The 18,597-nt window shown below is 44.2% G+C and overlaps 1 protein-coding gene across 1 annotated transcript in view; it reads left to right on the top strand.

The window, feature by feature from the left end:
• Positions 1–18,597, top strand: part of PSD (pleckstrin and Sec7 domain containing) — a 582,815-nt gene that overhangs the window by 23,045 nt on the left and 541,173 nt on the right. Inside the window, exon 2 of the mRNA XM_073585761.1 lies at positions 4,584–4,662. The gene's annotated coding sequence lies outside the window, so the exon portion shown is untranslated. The remainder of the gene's footprint in view (positions 1–4,583; positions 4,663–18,597) is intronic.

Raw genomic sequence — 18,597 nt, 5'->3', positions numbered from 1 at the left:
TCCACCATAAATTGCAAAATAAATCTTGCCTAATCAGACAAGGTGATTTTCTGGATTTGTTTTCTCATTTTGACTCTCATAGTTGTGGTCTATCTATGATGTAAATTACAGGTCTCTCTCATCTGTTAAGTGGGAGAACTTGCACAATAGGTGTCTGACTAAATACTTTTTTTTCCCCATTGTATATTTTACAAATTAAGTGTGGCAAAGCGTTCATTGAATTGTTATTTCTAGCTCACTGATTCCCCCATAGTATTACAACAGCAAACAGTGAATAAGGGAAACGTTTGGTCCTCGGTGACACCATTATGGCTCCTCGTCTCTACCACATCTTAAGTTTGACATCTGATCTCACATATTCCCGTTTGACAAGCCTGCGCCTCACTGCTGGAACGGGTGAGTGGGACACAGGCAGTGGGCTGGAAGGAAATGGTTCGAACAATGCATAATACGTTCTCGATCCCCCAGTCTTGTTCCACCAGCTCTCCGTGCTCTCTGACATGCCGTCTGATGGTTGCTAAGCAACCTAAATAGTACCACTCCGCATGGGCTCAAATGCAGGAGACAGACTTACATTTCTCACAGCAAATGTGTCAGGTTTGGAGTCATTTAGAAAGAGGAAATATGTGCTCGGAATCAAAATCATAAACTGCAATGCATGCAGACTTTTCTGTGAGATCATTGCGTTGTAAACAGTGAAAGAGCTAAGCCTTCTTGGGACCAGGACAAGCCGGTTGGCTTCAATATTTCGCTTGTTCCTGTCAGTGTTTATTTTTAGCTTCCGCATTCATTTGTGAATAGGAATTGCATGTAACTATATGTGTGTATTACAGTAATTGACCAAATGAAGATGAATTATTCCAGGTATGCACGTGGGAGACAACCAGCAGAAGCTTACATTCTCAATTAAATGGACTTGTAACACTGTATGGAAAATATATTACATTGTGTATCTGAAAGCCAAATTGCTGCATTGTGCAACAGCGTGTGGGGTGAAAAAAAATATCGCCTTAGGCTCCGAGAAAAAAAAAGTTGATGATGAACAAGGACGCCTAATGCGAACGTATTACTTGTCATCCATCCTTTACAATTCTGTAGGCTGGAATCATACTTGTAGTTTTTCATGCAGTTCTTGAGCCATCCTTTATATACTGCTCAAAAAAAAAGAGCACATCCTAGTACATTGTGTTGGTTAAGTGTAGGCTCGGACTGGCCCAAAGGGTAACAGGGGAATCCCCCTGTGGGCCCCTGTGCACTCTGGGCCCCCATCCCCACTATATGGGCAGTAGTTGGCATAATTCACTTGATTCACTCTGTACAGAAAAAGCAGCATCTCATCATTCATTAACCAAACTACCTAGTTTATTATTATATAGAGATATAGGTCAATTTGTGAAGGAGAGTAGTGTATTATTCGTATGCAAGTGAAAAGTGGGCCCCTCAAAGTCAATGTTACTGGTGGGCCCTTGGCACCCCAGTTCGACACTGGCTAAGTGTTCCCTTTATTTTTTTGAGCAGTATATTTTCTTTTTCCTTTGAACTCCACCACTACTAGTTTGGCTTAAACACCACATGCATGATTTCTACAGTCAATCTGTGGGAAGCCACAGGACAATATTGGTGCAGATAGAATCATTACTTGGAGGGACTGAACACCAAGAAGGCACAAAAATTCTAACCACCGTAAGGCTATGAGCAGAATTAGCAAGATGTCCTTTCAAAATTATAGGAAGCGGCTATGGAAAGTCACTGAGTTGAGTGTAGTGGGATAGCGGTGGTATTCCAAAAACAAGACCCAAAAATATAAAGTCTCATATGTAGAGCCTGACTTCCTATCATTACGGAAGGACATCATGCCCATTCTACTTGATTGGAGGGTATATGTACAGTTCACTATACATTACACTGACAGTCAAGATAATACTCGGCAATGAATAATGCAGCATTATTATACCAATAGTGTCAAAATATGAGGTATATAAAACATTTTAAGTACAAAAATACAAGGACAAATTCAAGGACCAATAGCTATGATAGCATAGAAAAACAAGAAAAAAGCGACCAATAAGATCGAACAGCTAATAAAAATCTATACTTTATAATAAATCATTACATAGAAGGGAACAGGTAAATAGGGGAGAACAAAGTGCATATGTGTATATAAGTACAAAGTAGTAGAAATCCAGAACAAATATCTACAAGAAATAGTAGTAGCAAGTGGGTAACTAATCATAAACATTCAACATAGATTTCATCAGATGTCACACTCATAGAGAATATAAGAATATAGAAACACCCATAATAAATCTTACCAAAAATTGCTAGGCCGACCAGGTCCGGACATGGACATTTCATATCTGACCTCCACACTGCCAAACCAGCAACCACAGATGAAGGGTGAAACAGGCCCAGACACAGGTGCATAATCAAATAGAGCCTTGGGGAGGGTAGGGCTGCTGTATGCGTGTACAGCAGCCTAGATCAATCACAATAAAGACAGATAGAATGGCGTGCATAACCAAGCGCACACGGCAAAAAGTGGTGGTCAGCCACAAATCAATATCAAATAAAAGGGGGGGGGCCAGCACTGCATATAGTCAGAACGCAATACATAAGGTGCATATGCACATATTGATTTCTAACTGTACTTTAAAATGAGACATTTAGCAAACAATTGATCAATTCTTTGAGCCACCCTGCCATGTCACGGCATTCTCATATGGGGCAGTCCTACTCTACGTTTTTTATATTCGCTGTGCCATTATGGCCTCCTAAATGTATTAAAAGCAAGACTGAAGCCTATCTGAAGCATTTCTGAATCACTCTCATGGTGCCAGAAGGGCAAGCACAGATAAAGGCCAAACAGATATTGGTTTGTGGCTGACCAGCACTTTTTGCCGTGTGCACTGGGTTATGCACGCCATTCTATCTGTCTTTATTGTGATTGATCTAGGCTCCAGTACAATCATACAGCAGCCCTACCCTGCCCCAGGCTCTATTTGATTATGCACCTGTGTCTGGGCCTGTTTCACCCTTCATCTATAGTTGCTGGATTGGCAGTGTGAAGGTCAGATCTGAAATATCCATGTCAGGACCTGGTCGGCCTTTATCTGCGCTCGCCTTTCTGGCGCCATGGGAGTGATTCAGAAATGCTTCAGGTACATTTAACATTTAATATGGTCTTGCTTTTAATACATTTAGGAGGCTGCAGTGGCACAGCGAATATAAAAAACGTAGAGTAGGACTGCCCCATATGAGAAGGCCTTGGTGTGGCAGGGTGGTTCAAAGAATTGATCAATTGTTTGCTAAATGTCTCATTTTAAAGTACAGTTAGAAATTACCGTATTTTTCGGACCATAAGACGCACTTTTTTCCCCCCAAAATTTTGGGGGAAAGTGGGGGGTGCGTCTTATGGTTGAAATATACTAACCTCCGGAGGCTGGGACTCTGTAGTGCGGTGGTGGGAGCAGGCTGTGCTCCGGTGCAGGGGTAGCGGCTCTCTGTGCTCCGGTGCAGGGGCGGTGGCTCCGCCGGCATTTCCTCCAAGCCCGGAGGCCCCCGCACATCCCTTGCCGGTTGCCGCCATGTTGCGGTGGCCTCCGGGAACATGGACGCCGGGAAGATGGCCGCCGGTCCGGGGACGGCGCATGCGCAGGTTCAGATCTCGTCCCGAGTTCTCGGGGGACGAGATTCAAATCTCGGCAACGAGATGCCCCTGCATCGGAGCACAGAGAGCCACCACCCTCACCCCACAGAGCCCACCTGCTCCAGCCCCAGCAAAGCACAGCTGCCCCAGCACAGCCCAGCTGCCCCAGCACAGCACAACTGCCACAGCACAGCTGCCCCAGCCCCAGCACAGCTGCCCTAGCACAGCCCAGCTGCCCCAGCACAGCACAGCTGCCCCAGCCCCAGCACAGCTGCCACAGCCCAGCTGCCCCAGCACAGCCCACCTGCCCCAGCACAGCCCAGCCCAGCTGCCCCAGTACAGCCCAGCTGCTCCAGCACAACCAACCTGCCCCAGCACAGAGCCACCACCGCATGAACCTGGACCACTGAATGACCCCTGTGACCACTCCTCCACCCATGCCGGATCCCTTCCAAGGTAAGCTGAATTCGGACTGTAAGATGAACCCCCATTTGACACATTATTATTTTTTTCACTATTTTCCTTCTGAAAATTGGGGTGCGTCTTATGGTCCGGTGCGTCTTATAGTCCGAAAAATATATGCACTTTATGTATTGTGTTCTGACCCTAGGAAGTGCTGGCTTCCCCCCTTTTTATCTCTGTCTCTACGCCATGCTGCTCTCGGATTACACAGTAAAACCTGCTGACAGATTTAATTTTAAGTTTTCTATGAACTAGCTTTTCCTTTCTGCATTTTGAAAATTCATTGCCAGACCATGTGTCAGAAGTAATTGGTTTAACATATAAGATGTAGATAATGCCATCTTGTGTATTATTTTAGATCTAATTGTGCTGTACATGTTTAGTTCTGTACTAGTCAAGATTGTCAGATGTATAGAGCAGTTTTTTTTACTTTGCTTTTAATAATATTAATTGCAATTTGTTTTGTTTTTATCAGACTTACAAACTGTCATCCAAGATCAAAATATATTTATGAAACATTTCCAGATGTGAAATTATGAGATTTAAGACAGCTGGTAAGTTACAAAAAATATATATATTTTTTTGCTTTTGTCGTGATAAATTAGTAAGTCGTACAGTTGTGTTTAGAGAAGAAAAACAGTACAAACATCACCGAAAGGTCATCCTATGACTAATCTTCATTCAAAATGTCCTTAAAGGCTGGTAAAAGATGGCATAATGTAATCTACAGTGTATTAAGCATAATAAATTCCCTTTTTTATTGATTATTGCTTCCATGTGTGAAATTGGTGCTGCTGCTAATCGTTTCTGAAGATGGCCTCTCTATCAGCTGATAATAAATTCTCTTCATACTTCCTCTTATCAACTATTCTGCCATACTGATTTTGTAGCTCGGCTTCATCCAAGACAAGCAGAGAAGGAAGTAGTTTTTTCTATTAGGCTATGTTCTCACATTGCATTTTTGCAGCGTTTTTTAATGCAAATTTTCAGCCTCGCTTCACAGTACCAGCAAAGTCGATGAGATTTCAAAAATCTCATTCACACACGTTGTTTTTTTTCCTGACTGTTTTGTCATAAGCGCTTGTTTTTTTTGCAAAATGCAGCATGTCACTTCTTTCAGCATTTTTGCAACGTTTTTCACCTATTGAAAGCAATGAGTAGTGCAAAAAAGCTGTAAGGCTATGTGCACACGCTGCGGATTGGTCTGCGGATTTTTTATCTGCGGAACCGCAGGTAAAATGACCTGCGGTTTTACCTGTGGATTGGCCTGCGGTTTATCACCTCTACTACAATGGAGGAGATGGTAAACCGCAGCAGAATCCGCAGAAAAGAATTGACATGTCATTTCTTTCTGCGGATTCAAAACCGCAGCTTTTCCGCAGTTAAAAATCCGCAGCATGTGCACAGAAAATTGTAAATCCCATAGGATAACATGCTACTGTACACTATCTGCAGAACTACTGCGGCCAAAACCGCAGCGGAACCGCAGCAAAAACCGCAGCGTGTGCACATAGCCTCAGAAGTATGCAAAAAAACGCAGGTATCAGGTTTTGCTGCGTTTTTCGTTTAATCAGATTTTTTTATGCACTAAACTTTATCAGCATGCACAAGAGACAAATGTACCCTGACAAAAACATAGTAAAAAAAAATGCACCAATAGCGCAGCAAAAACTAAGCAAAAATGCAACAAAAACTAGTCAAAACCTGCTTTTTGTAAGCAACTTAAACGCAGTTAAAACTTGGCTTTAAAAAACTCAGCAAAAATGCAGCTTGTGAACATAGCCGTAAAGTGGTTGGCCAATGCTTAAATTCTGATTGTCTATCCTTGTTGTACAGTGGAAATTCAAGCCCCCCCACGCATCAGCTGTTGGACCCCAGTGATCAGCTGTTTGCAGCTCCCGCAGCAGCTGGATATACCTGTGCACAATGTGCTGCGTTGGAGCAGCATGGTTCCATACAATGTGTCATAACAATATATCATTAATATAAATACCGGACAACACCTTTACCTGTTCTGCAACGAACAAAGCATCACTATGCAGAGTCCTGTCAGTAAGGAGAGTTATTGAGAGTTTACCAGCACTCTGCTGATTAGTGGATGCGCACTTTATGGGCTTTTTTAATAGCATGTAAATATAAACATCATTAATGTTTTGTGATCTGTACTATGAATATGGTAACCGTGACATGATGTGCCCTACACCAAAAAGACATGCAGTATATCCTAAATGAATTTTCAGCAGATTTGACTTCCAGTACCAATTCTACAGTAATGTCACCCAATTACATATCTTTTCATGAGCCATCGCCCCTGCACTGCTACAAAACACCACCGATTGTAAGGCCTCTAAACGACGTCTGCAATTTATTTATGTGTTCTATGTGTGCTGTCAACGGATGGACACTTATAATAATAATAATAATAATAAATGTTATTTCTATAGCGCCGACATATTCCGCAGCACTTTACATTTCAGAGGGGATTTGTACAGACAAAAGACATTACAGCATAACAATAATCACATACAGTAGATTATAACAAAATACCAAGAGGAATGAGGGCCCTGCTCGCAAGCTTACAGTCTATGAGGGAAAAAGGGAGACACGAAAGGTGGGTGGTAACAGTTGCCCTGATTGTGTCTGTACTGTTACACACTTAACATTATGGCTGGTCCAAACAGAGGGCTGATGGATGCATAAAGCATGTGGGAACATGATGCGGGGAACCTGGTTATGGTAAAACTTTTGGCTGTGCCACACAGGGATAGATTAGGTTAATGTGTTGAGACGATAGGCCAGTCTGAATAAATGCGTTTTCAGGGCACGCTTAAAATTGTGGGGATTGGGGACTAATCGTATTGACCTGGGAAGTGCATTCCAAAGAATTGGCGCAGCACGTGTAAAGTCTTGGAGACGGGAGTGGGAGGTTCTGACTATTGAGGATGCTAACCTCAGGTCATCAGCAGAACGGAGGGTGCGGGTAGTGTGGTATACTGAAACAAGGGAGGAGATGTAAGGTGGTGCTGAGCTATGGAGGGCTTTGTGGGTGAGGGCAATAAGTTTGTACTGGATTCTGGAGTGGACGGGTAGCTAGTGTAATGAATGGCACAAGGTAGAGGCATCGGTGTAACGATTGGTGAGGAATATGATCCTGGCTGCAGCATTCAAGACAGATTGGAGAGGGGAGAGTTTGGTAAGAGGGAGACCGATTAGAAGAGAGTTACAATAGTCGAGACGAGAGTGAATAAGAGAAACAGTAAGAGTTTTTGCAGAGTCAAAAGTAAGAAAAGTTCTGATTCTAGAAATGTTTTTGAGGTGCAGATGACAAGAGCAAGCCAGTGATCGAATGTGGGGGGCAAAGGAAAGCTCGGAATCAAGTATGACTCCAAGACAGCGGGCCTGTTGCTGGGGAGTAATAGTGGAACCACACACAGAAATGGCAATGTCGGTTATAGGTACATTAGAAGAGGGAGGAAACACCAGGAGTTCAGTCTTTGACAGGTTCAGTTTCAGATATAGTGAGGACATGATATTAGACACAGCGTTTAGACAATCACTAGACACTAGACACTTACCCATAATGGTCTTTTCCTTATGTGTGTGTGTTTTTTAGCGGATTGTATATCCGCAAAAAAATAAACAAGAAATTTAGTTTTTATTAGAGTCACAGATCAAAATCACCCATACAAATCTATGGGTCAAAGTAAATATTTGGCCGATTTCATAGGTCAGTGTGTCCGGTACGTGTGGTGACAGTTTTCACACATACCGGAAACACACTCGTAAACTCATTGAAGTGAATGGGTCTGTGCACGTCAGTGCGTTTCCACGGACCGTGTGTCCGTGTGACTCACCCGTTGATATGTCCGTTTTTTCCTAAGAAGGTCTGCAGTTCTTCCGTTAGAGATGGTAGTGTAATACATGGGAGATTCTGACGAGCCTCCTGATGTGCTTTTAGCGTGCTTGAGCTGTAGAGATCCTGATAGTAAATAATGAATGGCCTTCAGAATATGCTCTGGGGAGGTAGTAACAGTACCATCTACCTCAATTATATTAGTGACTATAGCTCCTTGAAAAGATATGCCAAGAATTTACCGCAATGGTCTTAATGTTAGAAAATCTGTTGCTTCCTGAAATATTCCTTCCTGTTGGCCACCTCAACGTGGATACTACATACTGCTACGGAGATCCAGGGTAGGGTTTTGTAGTGCAGTGAATCAGGTAGGAGAAGCTTTACAATTTAATTTTGTCTGTTTGGCATACTAGAAAATCATCGTTGAAGCACTTATTGTAAAAATGGACACACCTACCAAACTCCAATACAAATTTAAAACAAAATACTAATGAAAATTTGTCAATTTTTTTCACATATGAGATAAAAAAATGACTTCTAAATGAGGCATAACGCCATGTCCTCTGAATCTTTCAAAACCTAATCAGATGCTTCCACCGTGCTCAAGAAAACTGAACTTCAATTTTTCCTGTGCATTTTCTATCATTAAAAATATGCAGTATATGTAAATTCTTTCAGAATTGTTACTGTAGTTTTTCTACATTTTACAAAATAATACATAAAAACAAGCATAACATAAACATACACTCAGTGTTTTTGTGGTTCATTCTCATTTTTGGTCGTGTTTATTACAGTCCATCCTGAAGCGAGGCTCATCTTTTTGTCTAACCACTACACCATTCCTTTCACCATCTGTGATTTTGGAAAGGGTAGTTAAAAAAAGCTCATATAGATCTGATGGTCAGATTTCTACATATTTTTGACCATAGTGTGCTTTGAATATTTATGTCATCATAAAGCAGGGTATAAGCTACGGAAAGCTTACATTTACGGTAAACTATTGTAATGTATGCACTAAACCCTTGGACGTACTCTCGTACGCTGCAAGATTTACAAGGCAAGTGCTTGCAGCAGCAAAATTTCACCCTGGCCTCTTCTAATTGAGAACAGTGGGACTTATGGGGTAGACAGTAGAGGTCACAGGAAAATTACAGAAGAAAAAGAAGCAGGAAAAAGACACCTAGCTGCATTAAAACTTCTTATGTGAGTCTAGTTTTAAAATATTAATAATATCTTTTGTCTTGTTTATCGATACCCAGATATCGGGACCCCTGTCGTATTAAGCTATAATGCCCGGCAAATTGTTCAGGTGCTATTGTAACTCCTGAAACAAAGACCACTTAACAATCATTGCAATGTCCTAGAGCTCACGCCGTGCTGCTTTCACTTGTCACACATACAGTAATTACTGTCAGATCAAAAGGCCACAGCCAACAACTTGTCTATAGCTATGTGGCTTCTATCTATTCACAATGCAGCTTGGTTTCCTTTATCTCTTAAGAGTCTACCAGAATTTCAGGCTGCTGTGATGTGAAAATCAATGAGATACTGTATTTTAATCAGAATGACCTAGAAACTGCTGTGATTTTTTTAACCACTTGTAAAATCCCTAAGTCAGGGTACATTTAAGCATTGCATTCTGAAATAACCATTCAGCTGTTCCCTTATATAAAATATATCTGACTCTCTGAGAAGTCACATAATACATCACATTTTCTATTTTCTTCTAGAATATTACTTTGTCTCCTGTAATAACCCTTATGTTGTCATGGAATGAGTCTTGTATGTAGCTAGAGTGATGTTAATACTTAGATTGCATTGTTGCTGACACAATGACAGCTTTTTGCCAAGGAACTTTGCTGAGTGAGGAGACAGGTTCCATTTAAAGAGAATCTGTCACCTATTCTTTCAACTATAACATGCGGCCACCGCCATTAGGGGCTTATCTACAGCATTCTGTAATGCCTCTAGCAGCCTGTTACGAACTGTTCTTGCCGTGCACTTCAACTCAGCTGCCATTCCTTTTGTAGGTCACTTGATGTCATCCTGCGGTTGCTGAGTAACATTCGAATAAGATGCCGGTCATCTCAGTCAGTGGAGTGTCGTTTTCGCCCTCTGCCGGTTGGTAGCTTTGTTGTCCCCAATTCTGCTGCTTGACCTTGTTGTAATGGACTGCCATCTTAGAAATTTTAAGGACGGAGGCATCATGACACTCACTGTATCCCTCTGCTAGTAAAGCCAGAATTGAGCCCTTCTTTTTCTCACTCAAGACTTTTCTTTTCAACTCCTTTGGCACGTTTAAAAGTTATTTTTTAATTCCTGTTACTTTTGGGATATTAGTAGCACTTGTTTTGCCATCCTGCTTTTACTATTGCAAGAGGATTGTGAACACCACAGCAGGGTTTTTATATTTTCCTTTGTTAAATACGATTTGGTTCAGATGATCACCTAATCAGAAGCACATTAAGTAGAATGAGGTGAATTGTTGTGAACTCATTTTCTGGTCTGCCTCTGGTTTCTAGTGAGGGAGCTGGTTGTGCTGACAGAGGAGTTGTGAGTTCTCTTTCCGGGCTCCCTCTGGTGGTGGCAGGAGGTAATGAAGCTGATTAACAGAGACCTGCCACCTGATAATGAGGATGAGGATTGGACATCTGGAGTCTCAGACTGGATTTAAGACAGCCGACTCCCTATTCCCATGTTGGTGATTTTTTTCTGCCTCCTGAGGTCTTGGTTTCCAGCTCAGTTCCTGCCTTCTCAAGCTAAGTGTCTTTGCTAATGTTCACATTTGATTTGGTTTGGTCTATTCAGTTTTTTGTGTGGTCAGCCAGCCCCGGCTGGGGCTGTGCTGAATTTCCCCTCTTATGTCACTGTATGTGCCAGTTTGCTTTTTGTCCCTTATTAGATTGGCCTCTTTTTGCTCTGTTCTCAGAATATGACAGAGAGCTGATATAGTGGGTGAAGTCTAGTGACTTCAGGGTTTTTTTGCTATCATAAGTGTTGGACATTTTTGCAGGGTTTTTTTGGCGTGATTGCAGACAGTATCTTTCCTTTCCTGTCCTTTCTAGTTAGTGTGGGCCCCATCGTTTGCTCAGCCTATTTTCCTACCTGTGTTCGTGTTTTCATCTTGTCTCACCATCAATACATGTGTGGGGGCTGTCTATTCCTTTGGGGTCTGCTCTGAGGCAGTTTTAGATTTCCCCTTTTCTTGCATTAGGCTTATTTAGTCCTCCGGCTGTGACAAGGCATCTAGAATCATCGTAGGTACGCTCCACGACTGCTGTTAGTTGTGTGGATAGGATCAGGGGTCTGCAATCCGCGTAGTTACTGTGACGAGCGTCAGCTTACGCTGAGTCATTTTTCTTTGAATGAGTGGACCCTCTGGGCCGTGGCACCCACTCACCTAGGGCAAGCTGACCTAGTGAGGAACCACCCCCTATACAGGGAGTGTCAGGAGCAAGACCAAGGGGGTGAGCCACGACGGCAGCAGGACCAGACGGCCGGCTCAGGGAAACAAGACAAGACGAGACAAGGCATTAGTTCAAGTAAACTTCATTCAGGAACATTTCAGGGTACAACAGGTGCCAAGGTGAACACACAAAGAACACAAAGCAAGATGCGTGCAAGGGCACGCCGAGGTCCAAGGCATGAGGAACTCTTCAAGCTAAATCAGGTGCAAAACGTGAACACACAGAATCCATATAGCAAGGTGCGTGCCAGGGCACGCCAAAGTCCAAGGCATGGTGCGAAGAATCGGACTCCGGAAACCTGGCAAGGGCTGACAGGGTCCAGGCATCAGAGTGTAGACATCTGGCTCCAGACCTCCGACAGTAGTCAGCTGGCTTCAGGAATCCGGCAAACAAACTAGGAGACAAAACAGGCTGCGTGCAAGGAGACACACAAGGATCAGATTCACAGAACGGAGACCTACGCATTCCAAGGGGCATGCCAGGGACGGGTACAAGGACGGTGGCCTGCACGTGCGAGGGCACGCCACGGAGGAGCACAAGGACGGTGGCCTGCGCGTGCGAGGGCACGCCAGGGACGGTTTCAATGGCATTGGAATCCGGGGTGCTGGCATCGACCGACAAGGTCCAGAAATCAGGCTACGGACATCAGCTCTGGACATCAGGCGCAGTCATCTAGGTCCAGACCTCTGGCAGCGGTCGGCTGGTTACGGAATCTGGCAGGCAAACTAGGGTTCAGAGCAGAGCAAAAGAGGCTAAAGGCTTTGTGCAAGAGTAGCACAAAAAGGCACAATGCGAGAACCAGCTTGCGTGCAAGGGAGCACGGAGACCACAGCTGGAAGCACCGGCAGGTGGTACCGATGATGGCATAAGCAAGTGGGCATGACTAGAGGCGGCACCGCTGCGGTCACACAGCCGGAGACCACTATAACACTGGACAGCGGGCACGGTTGAGGCACACAGGCGAGCACGGCTAGAGGCGGAACGGCTGAGGCACACCAGGCAGGCACAGGCGACCAGGCATGTGCATGGAGGCACGGAGCCACAAGGCAGGGCTAGGCAAAGATACAGGACAGAGACACGTGCAGACAGCATGGCAAAGCCTAGTATGAAAAGTGCAAGAGCACATGAAGTATCAGGGACAAGGCATAGGGTAGTAGACAGGACCCTGCGCATGCAAAGGACATGCCAGGGGCAAGGTACAGGGCGAGGCCTGCGTGTACCGAGGGGCACGCAAGGGACAGAGCACAGAACGGAGACCTGCACGTGTAGACAGACACGACAGGGACAGAGTCTAGCAGAGGAGCGTAGGCCGAAGCCCAGAGCCGGGCCAAGGGAGAACCTTGGGACTAGACAGGGTACAGAACGGAGGCCTGCATGTGTAGGGAGACACGTCAGGGACAGGGTAAAGAGACACGCCAGGGATAAGGCACAGAGCAAACATGACAAGAAGACATAGCGAGGACAAACAGAGCACGGAGGACAACACGAGACAAAGCACAAGACAAGAGACGGAATACGAGCACAGAGTGTGTGCAGAGACGCACTACAGAGCTAGGTGCAAGGGCACAGAATAGAGGGAGCGCCCCACAGACCAAGCAGCCATGCAGGGACACAACACATTACTCAGGCCCTGAGCATAGGAAGGGGCAGTCTGATATAGGGCATAGCACCACCACTTCCGGGTCAGGACCAGGGAAGAGCTTCCAGTTCAGGTCCTCTAGGATCACAGAGCACGGTCACATGATCAGGGCTTCAGACCTGCAGAGACGATTGCAGAACCAGACAGTGCAGGATCCTAGGAAAGGTCACATGATCAGGGTTTCAGGCATGCAGAAAGATTGCAGAACCGGACAGTGCAGGATCCTAGGAAAGGTCACATGATCAGGGTTTCTAGACATGCAGAGACGATTGCAGAACCAGACAGTGCAGGATCCTAGGAAAGGTCACATGATCAGGATTTCAGACATGCAGAGACGAATGCAGAACCAGCCTATGCTGGAACATAGGAAGGACACATGATCAGGGATTCTAGAGCAGAAACGCAGGCATCCTGCAGCTCAACAGACATGAGGTGAGTGTGCACACTGCTCTAGGGAACATGCAGGATAGCGGACACGAGATGCTTGTGCACACCGCTCCAGGGGTTATTGAGGCAAAACAGACATGGCAGACATGACAGACATGGCGGACATGACAGTTACCAACCTCTCTGGTTTTCTGTGACTTAGCTTGGTCTTGTTTTCCTCCTCGGTGACCCATTCATAACAGAATCACCAGCCATACCGCAGATTCTAGGGTACTCAAAAGCAGGAAAGAATTGTTAAAAAAAAAAAGTATCAGAATTTTTTTTTATATGTATTTTTTCCACTTTTCCTCTGGGGCCGTAGGAGGATTTTTTCTCTAATGGATATTAAGCAATTATCTGATCGTGTGGAGCAGCTCGCTGCTGAAGTGCGGGGAATTTCCGCCTATCTCACTCAGTCACATGCTGTTGAACCAAAGATTCCAACTCCTGATATGTTTTCTGGGGATCGGTCTAAATTTTTGAATTTTAAGAATAATTGTAAATTATTACTTGCCTTGAAGCCTAACTCATCAGGAAGCTCTGTGCAGCAGGTTAAAATTGTCATCTCCTTGCTGCGTGGCGATCTCCAGGATTTGGCTTTTTCTCTGACACCTGAAGATCCTATTCTGACTAAAGTGGACGCATTTTTTCAAGCCTTGGTGTTGTTGTATGATGAACCTAATGCTATTGATCACGCTGAGAAAACCTTTATGGCATTGAACCAGGGTCAGGAATCTGCAGAGTTATACTGTCAAAAATTCCAAAAGTGGGCGGTCCTTACTACATGGAATGATGGTGCATTGGCAGCTCTCTTTCGGAAGGGTTTATCAGAGACCGTAAAAGATGTTATGGTGTGATTTCCTGTTCCCTCTGGTCTTGATGATTCTATGTCATTAGCCATTCAAGTTGATCGGCATTTAGGTGAACATAAAACTACACGAGAGGCGTTGCCACCTTTTGAACAAATGTCTGAACCTATGCAATGTGATAGGGTTTTGTTTAGGGCGCAACGTCAAGAGTTTAGAAGGCGTAATAAGCTGTGTTTTTTCTGTGGAGACGCCTCTCATACTATTTCTGTCTGCTCTAAACGAGAGAAACATTGTGCACACACATTTGCTGTGGGCAGTGTACAACCTAAGGTTTTTTTGGCAATTACTCTGATCTGCTCCTTATCCACATTTTCCGCTAAGGCTTTTGTAGATTCAGGAGCAGCTTTGAATCTGATGGATTTGGACTTTGCTAAACGTTGTGATTTTCCTATGATACCTCTGCGGACGCCTATTCCTTTGAGGGGTATTGATGCTACTCCTTTGGCAGAGAAAAACCTCAGTTTTGGACCCAGGTGATAATGCGTGTTGCCCCAGACCACCAAGAAAATGGTAAATTTTTGGTGCTGCACAATTTGCATGATACTATTGTTCTGGGTTTTCCCTGGTTGCAAACTCATAATCCAGTTTTGGATTGGAAATCTGTGTCTGTGGTGCGTTGGGGTTGTTAGTGTGTTCTTAGGGACACTCCTGTTTTCTCCACCTTTCCTCAGTCTCATGATATTCCTGATTATTTGGTTGATTTTTCTGATGTATTTAGTGAGAGTAAGTCTGCATCTTTGCCTCTTCATAGGAGTTATGACTGTGCAATTGAGTTGATGCCTGGGTGTAAATTTCCCAAGGGTCGACTTTTCAACTTATCGGTACCCGAACATGATGCTATGTGATCCTATATTAAGGAGTCGTTGGAGAAGGGTCATATTAGACCATCCTCTTCACCCTTAGATGCTGTTTTTTTTTTTGTGGCCAAGAAAGATGGTTCATTAAGACCTTGTATTGACTATCGTTCCCTTAACAAAATGACGGTTAAATATCAGTACCCGTTACCCCTGATGTCTGATTTATTCTCCAGAGTTAAAAGTGCCTGCTGGTTTACTAAACCTGACCTCAGCAGGGCGTATAATCTTATTCGCATCAAGCACGGGGATGAATGGAAGACGGCGTTTAATACTCCAGACTGACATTTTGAGTACCTGGTGATGCCTTTTGGGCTCACCAATGCCCCTTCTGTCTTCCAATTCTTTATGAATGATATTTTCTGGGACTTTGTGGATAAGTTTTTGATCATTTATCTGGATGATATTCTGATCTTTTCCAGTGATTGGGATTTTCATGTGGAACATGTACGGACTGTGTTCCGGATTTTGAGGGAGAATTCCCTGTTTGTTAAGGGATCGAAATGCCTCTTTGGTGTACAGAGGATTTCATTTTTGAGATTTATTTTGTCTCCGTCGACTATTGAAATGGACCCGGCCAAGGTACAGGCCATTTATGATTGGGTTCATCCCACTTCTTTAAAGGCCCTCCAGAAGTTTTTGGGTTTTGCTAATTTCTATCGTAAATTTATAGGTAATTTTTCTGGTATTGTCAAACCACTGACTGATCTGACCAAGAAGGGCGCTGTTGTGCTGAATTGGTCTCCAGAAGCTGTCTTGGCATTTCAGGAGCTTAAGCGGAGATTCACTTCTGCTCCGGTTTTACGGCAACCTGATGTCTCACTTCCATTTCAGGTGGCGGTAGATGCTTCTGAGATTGGTACAGGAGCTGTTTTGTCCCAAAAAGATCCTGTGACTTCTAAAATGAATCCCTGTGCCTTCTATTCTTGAAAGTTCTCCCCATCTGAACGCAACTATGACGTGGGGAATCAGGAATTGTTGGCCATGAAATGGGCATTTGAAGAGTGGAGACATTGGTTGGAGGGAGCTAGACATCAAGATGTGGTCCTCACTGACCACAAGAATTTGATTTATCTGGATTCGACCAAACGCTTGAATCCTAGACAAGCTAGGTGGGCCTTGTTTTTCACGCGTTTTAATTTTGTGGTCTCTTTTCTTCCGGGCACTAAGAATGTTAAGGCAGATGCCATTTCTAGGAGTTTCTTTGCTGATTCTCTTATTTTGACTGAGCCTACAACCATCCTAGGTGAGGGGGTAGTTCATTCAGCCATTTCGCCCGATTTGAGACGCGCCCTGGAGGAATTTCATGAGGATAAACCTGAGCGTTGTCCTATGGGAAAATTGTATGTTCCTGACCAGTGGAGGAAGAGAGTGATGTCCGAAGTTCATTGCTCCGCATTGGCTGGTCATCCAGGTATTTTTGGTACCAGAGATTTGGTGAGTCGGTCTTTTTGGTGGCCTGCCTTATCTCGTGATGTCAGGAATTTTGTGCAGTCCTGTGGGACTTGTTCTCTGTCTAAACCCTGTTCTCTTTCTAGTGGGTTGTTGATGCACCTGCCGGTGCCCAAGAGGCCATGGACCCATATCTCAATGGATTTTATTTCTGATCTTCCTGTCTCTCAGAGAATGACTGTTATCTGGGTGATTTGTGATAGATATTCTAAGATGGTCCATCTTGTACCACTCCCAAAGTTCCCATCTTCCGCAGAGTTGGTGCCCTTGTTTTTACAACAGGTGGTTCGGTTGCATGGGATTCCTGAGAACATTGTGTCGGACGGAGGAGTCCAGTTTGTTTCCAGATTCTGGAAAGCCTTTTGTTCCAATCTGGGAATTCAGTTATCTTTCTCCTCTGCGTTTCATCCTCAGACCAATGGGCAGACTGAGAGAACAAACCAGACTTTGGAGTCCTATTTTAGATGTTTTATATCTGCCGATCAGGATGACTGGGGCTCATTTTTGCCCGAATTCGCGCTAAACAGTAGAGCTAGTTCTGCCACTTTGATGTCGCTCTTTTTCTGTAACTTTGGGTTTCATCCTCGATTTTCTTCAGGGCAAGTGGAATCTTCAGCCTGCCCAGGTGTGGACACTGTGGTAGAGAGAATGCAGCAGATTTGGGACCAAGTGGTGGATAAGTTGTCACTCTCTCAGGAAAAGGCCCAGCGGTTTTCCAACCGGCATAGGACCATTGGTCCCCGGTTTAAAGTGGGTGATATGGTTTGGTTGTCATCAAAGAATATTTCTATGAAGGTTGCGTCTCCAAAGTTCAAGCCAAGATTTATTGGACCTTATAAGATTTTGGAGATTCTTAATCTTGTTTCCTTTTGATTGGCTATTCCAGTTACGTTTAAGATCCATAACGTATTTCACAAATCTCTGTTGAAGAGGTTTGTTGATCCAGTAGTTCCTATGGTGGCACCTCCTGACTCTGTATTGGTTAAAAGCAATGAGGAATATGAGGTAGAGAAAATATTGGATTCTCGTTTGGCTAGACGAAGACTCCAGTATTTGATCAAATGGAAGGGTTATGGCCAGAAAGATAATTCTTGGGTCTCTGCCTCTGACATTCATGCCATTAGATTGGTTCGTGCTTTTCACCGGGCCCATCCTGATCGGCCTGGTGGCGTGGATGAGGGTTCGGTGACCCCTCCTCAAGGGGGGGTACTGTTGTGAACTCATTTTCTGGTCTGCCTCTGGTTTCTAGTGAGGGAGCTGGTTGTGCTGACAGAGGAGTTGTGAGTTCTCTTTCCGGGCTCCCTCTGGTGGTGGCAGGAAGTAATGAAGCTGATCTAATTAACAGAGACCTGCCACCTGATAATGAGGATGAGGATTGTTCATCTGGAGTCTCAGACTGGGTTTAAGACAGCCGACTCCCTATTCCCATGCTGGTGATTTTTTTCTGGCTCCTGAGGTCTTGGTTTCCAGCTCAGTTCCTGCCTTCTCAAGCTAAGTGTCTCTGCTAATGTTCACATTTGATTTGGTTTGGTCTATTCAGGTTTTTGTGTGGTCAGCCATCCCCGGCTGGGGCTGTGCTGAATTTCCCTTCTTATGTCACTGTATGTGCCAGTTTGCTTTTTGTCCCTTATTAGATTGGCCTCTTTTTGCTCTGTTCTCAGAATATGCCAGAGTGCTGATATAGTGGGTGAAGTCTAGTGACTTCAGGGTTTTTTTGCTATCAGAAGTGTTGGACATTTTTGCAGGGTTTTTTTGGCGTGATTGCAGACAGTATCTTTCCTTTCCTGTCTGTTATGAATGAGTCACCATTAGGAGGCAAAAACAGAAATGCTAGCTAAGTCCAGAAAACCAGAGAAGTTGGCAGCTATCGGATTGCAGACCCCTGGACCTATCAACAACAACTAGCAGTAGCCGTGGGGGGTTCCTACG

The sequence above is a fragment of the Dendrobates tinctorius genome, unplaced genomic scaffold (genome assembly GCF_039654945.1).
Source record: "Dendrobates tinctorius isolate UK_male_01 unplaced genomic scaffold, ASM3965494v1 ptg000089l, whole genome shotgun sequence".
Classification (NCBI taxonomy): domain Eukaryota; kingdom Metazoa; phylum Chordata; class Amphibia; order Anura; family Dendrobatidae; genus Dendrobates; species Dendrobates tinctorius.
Note: the sequence above shows the minus strand (reverse complement) of the source record. Positions and strands in the feature narration are given on the sequence as shown.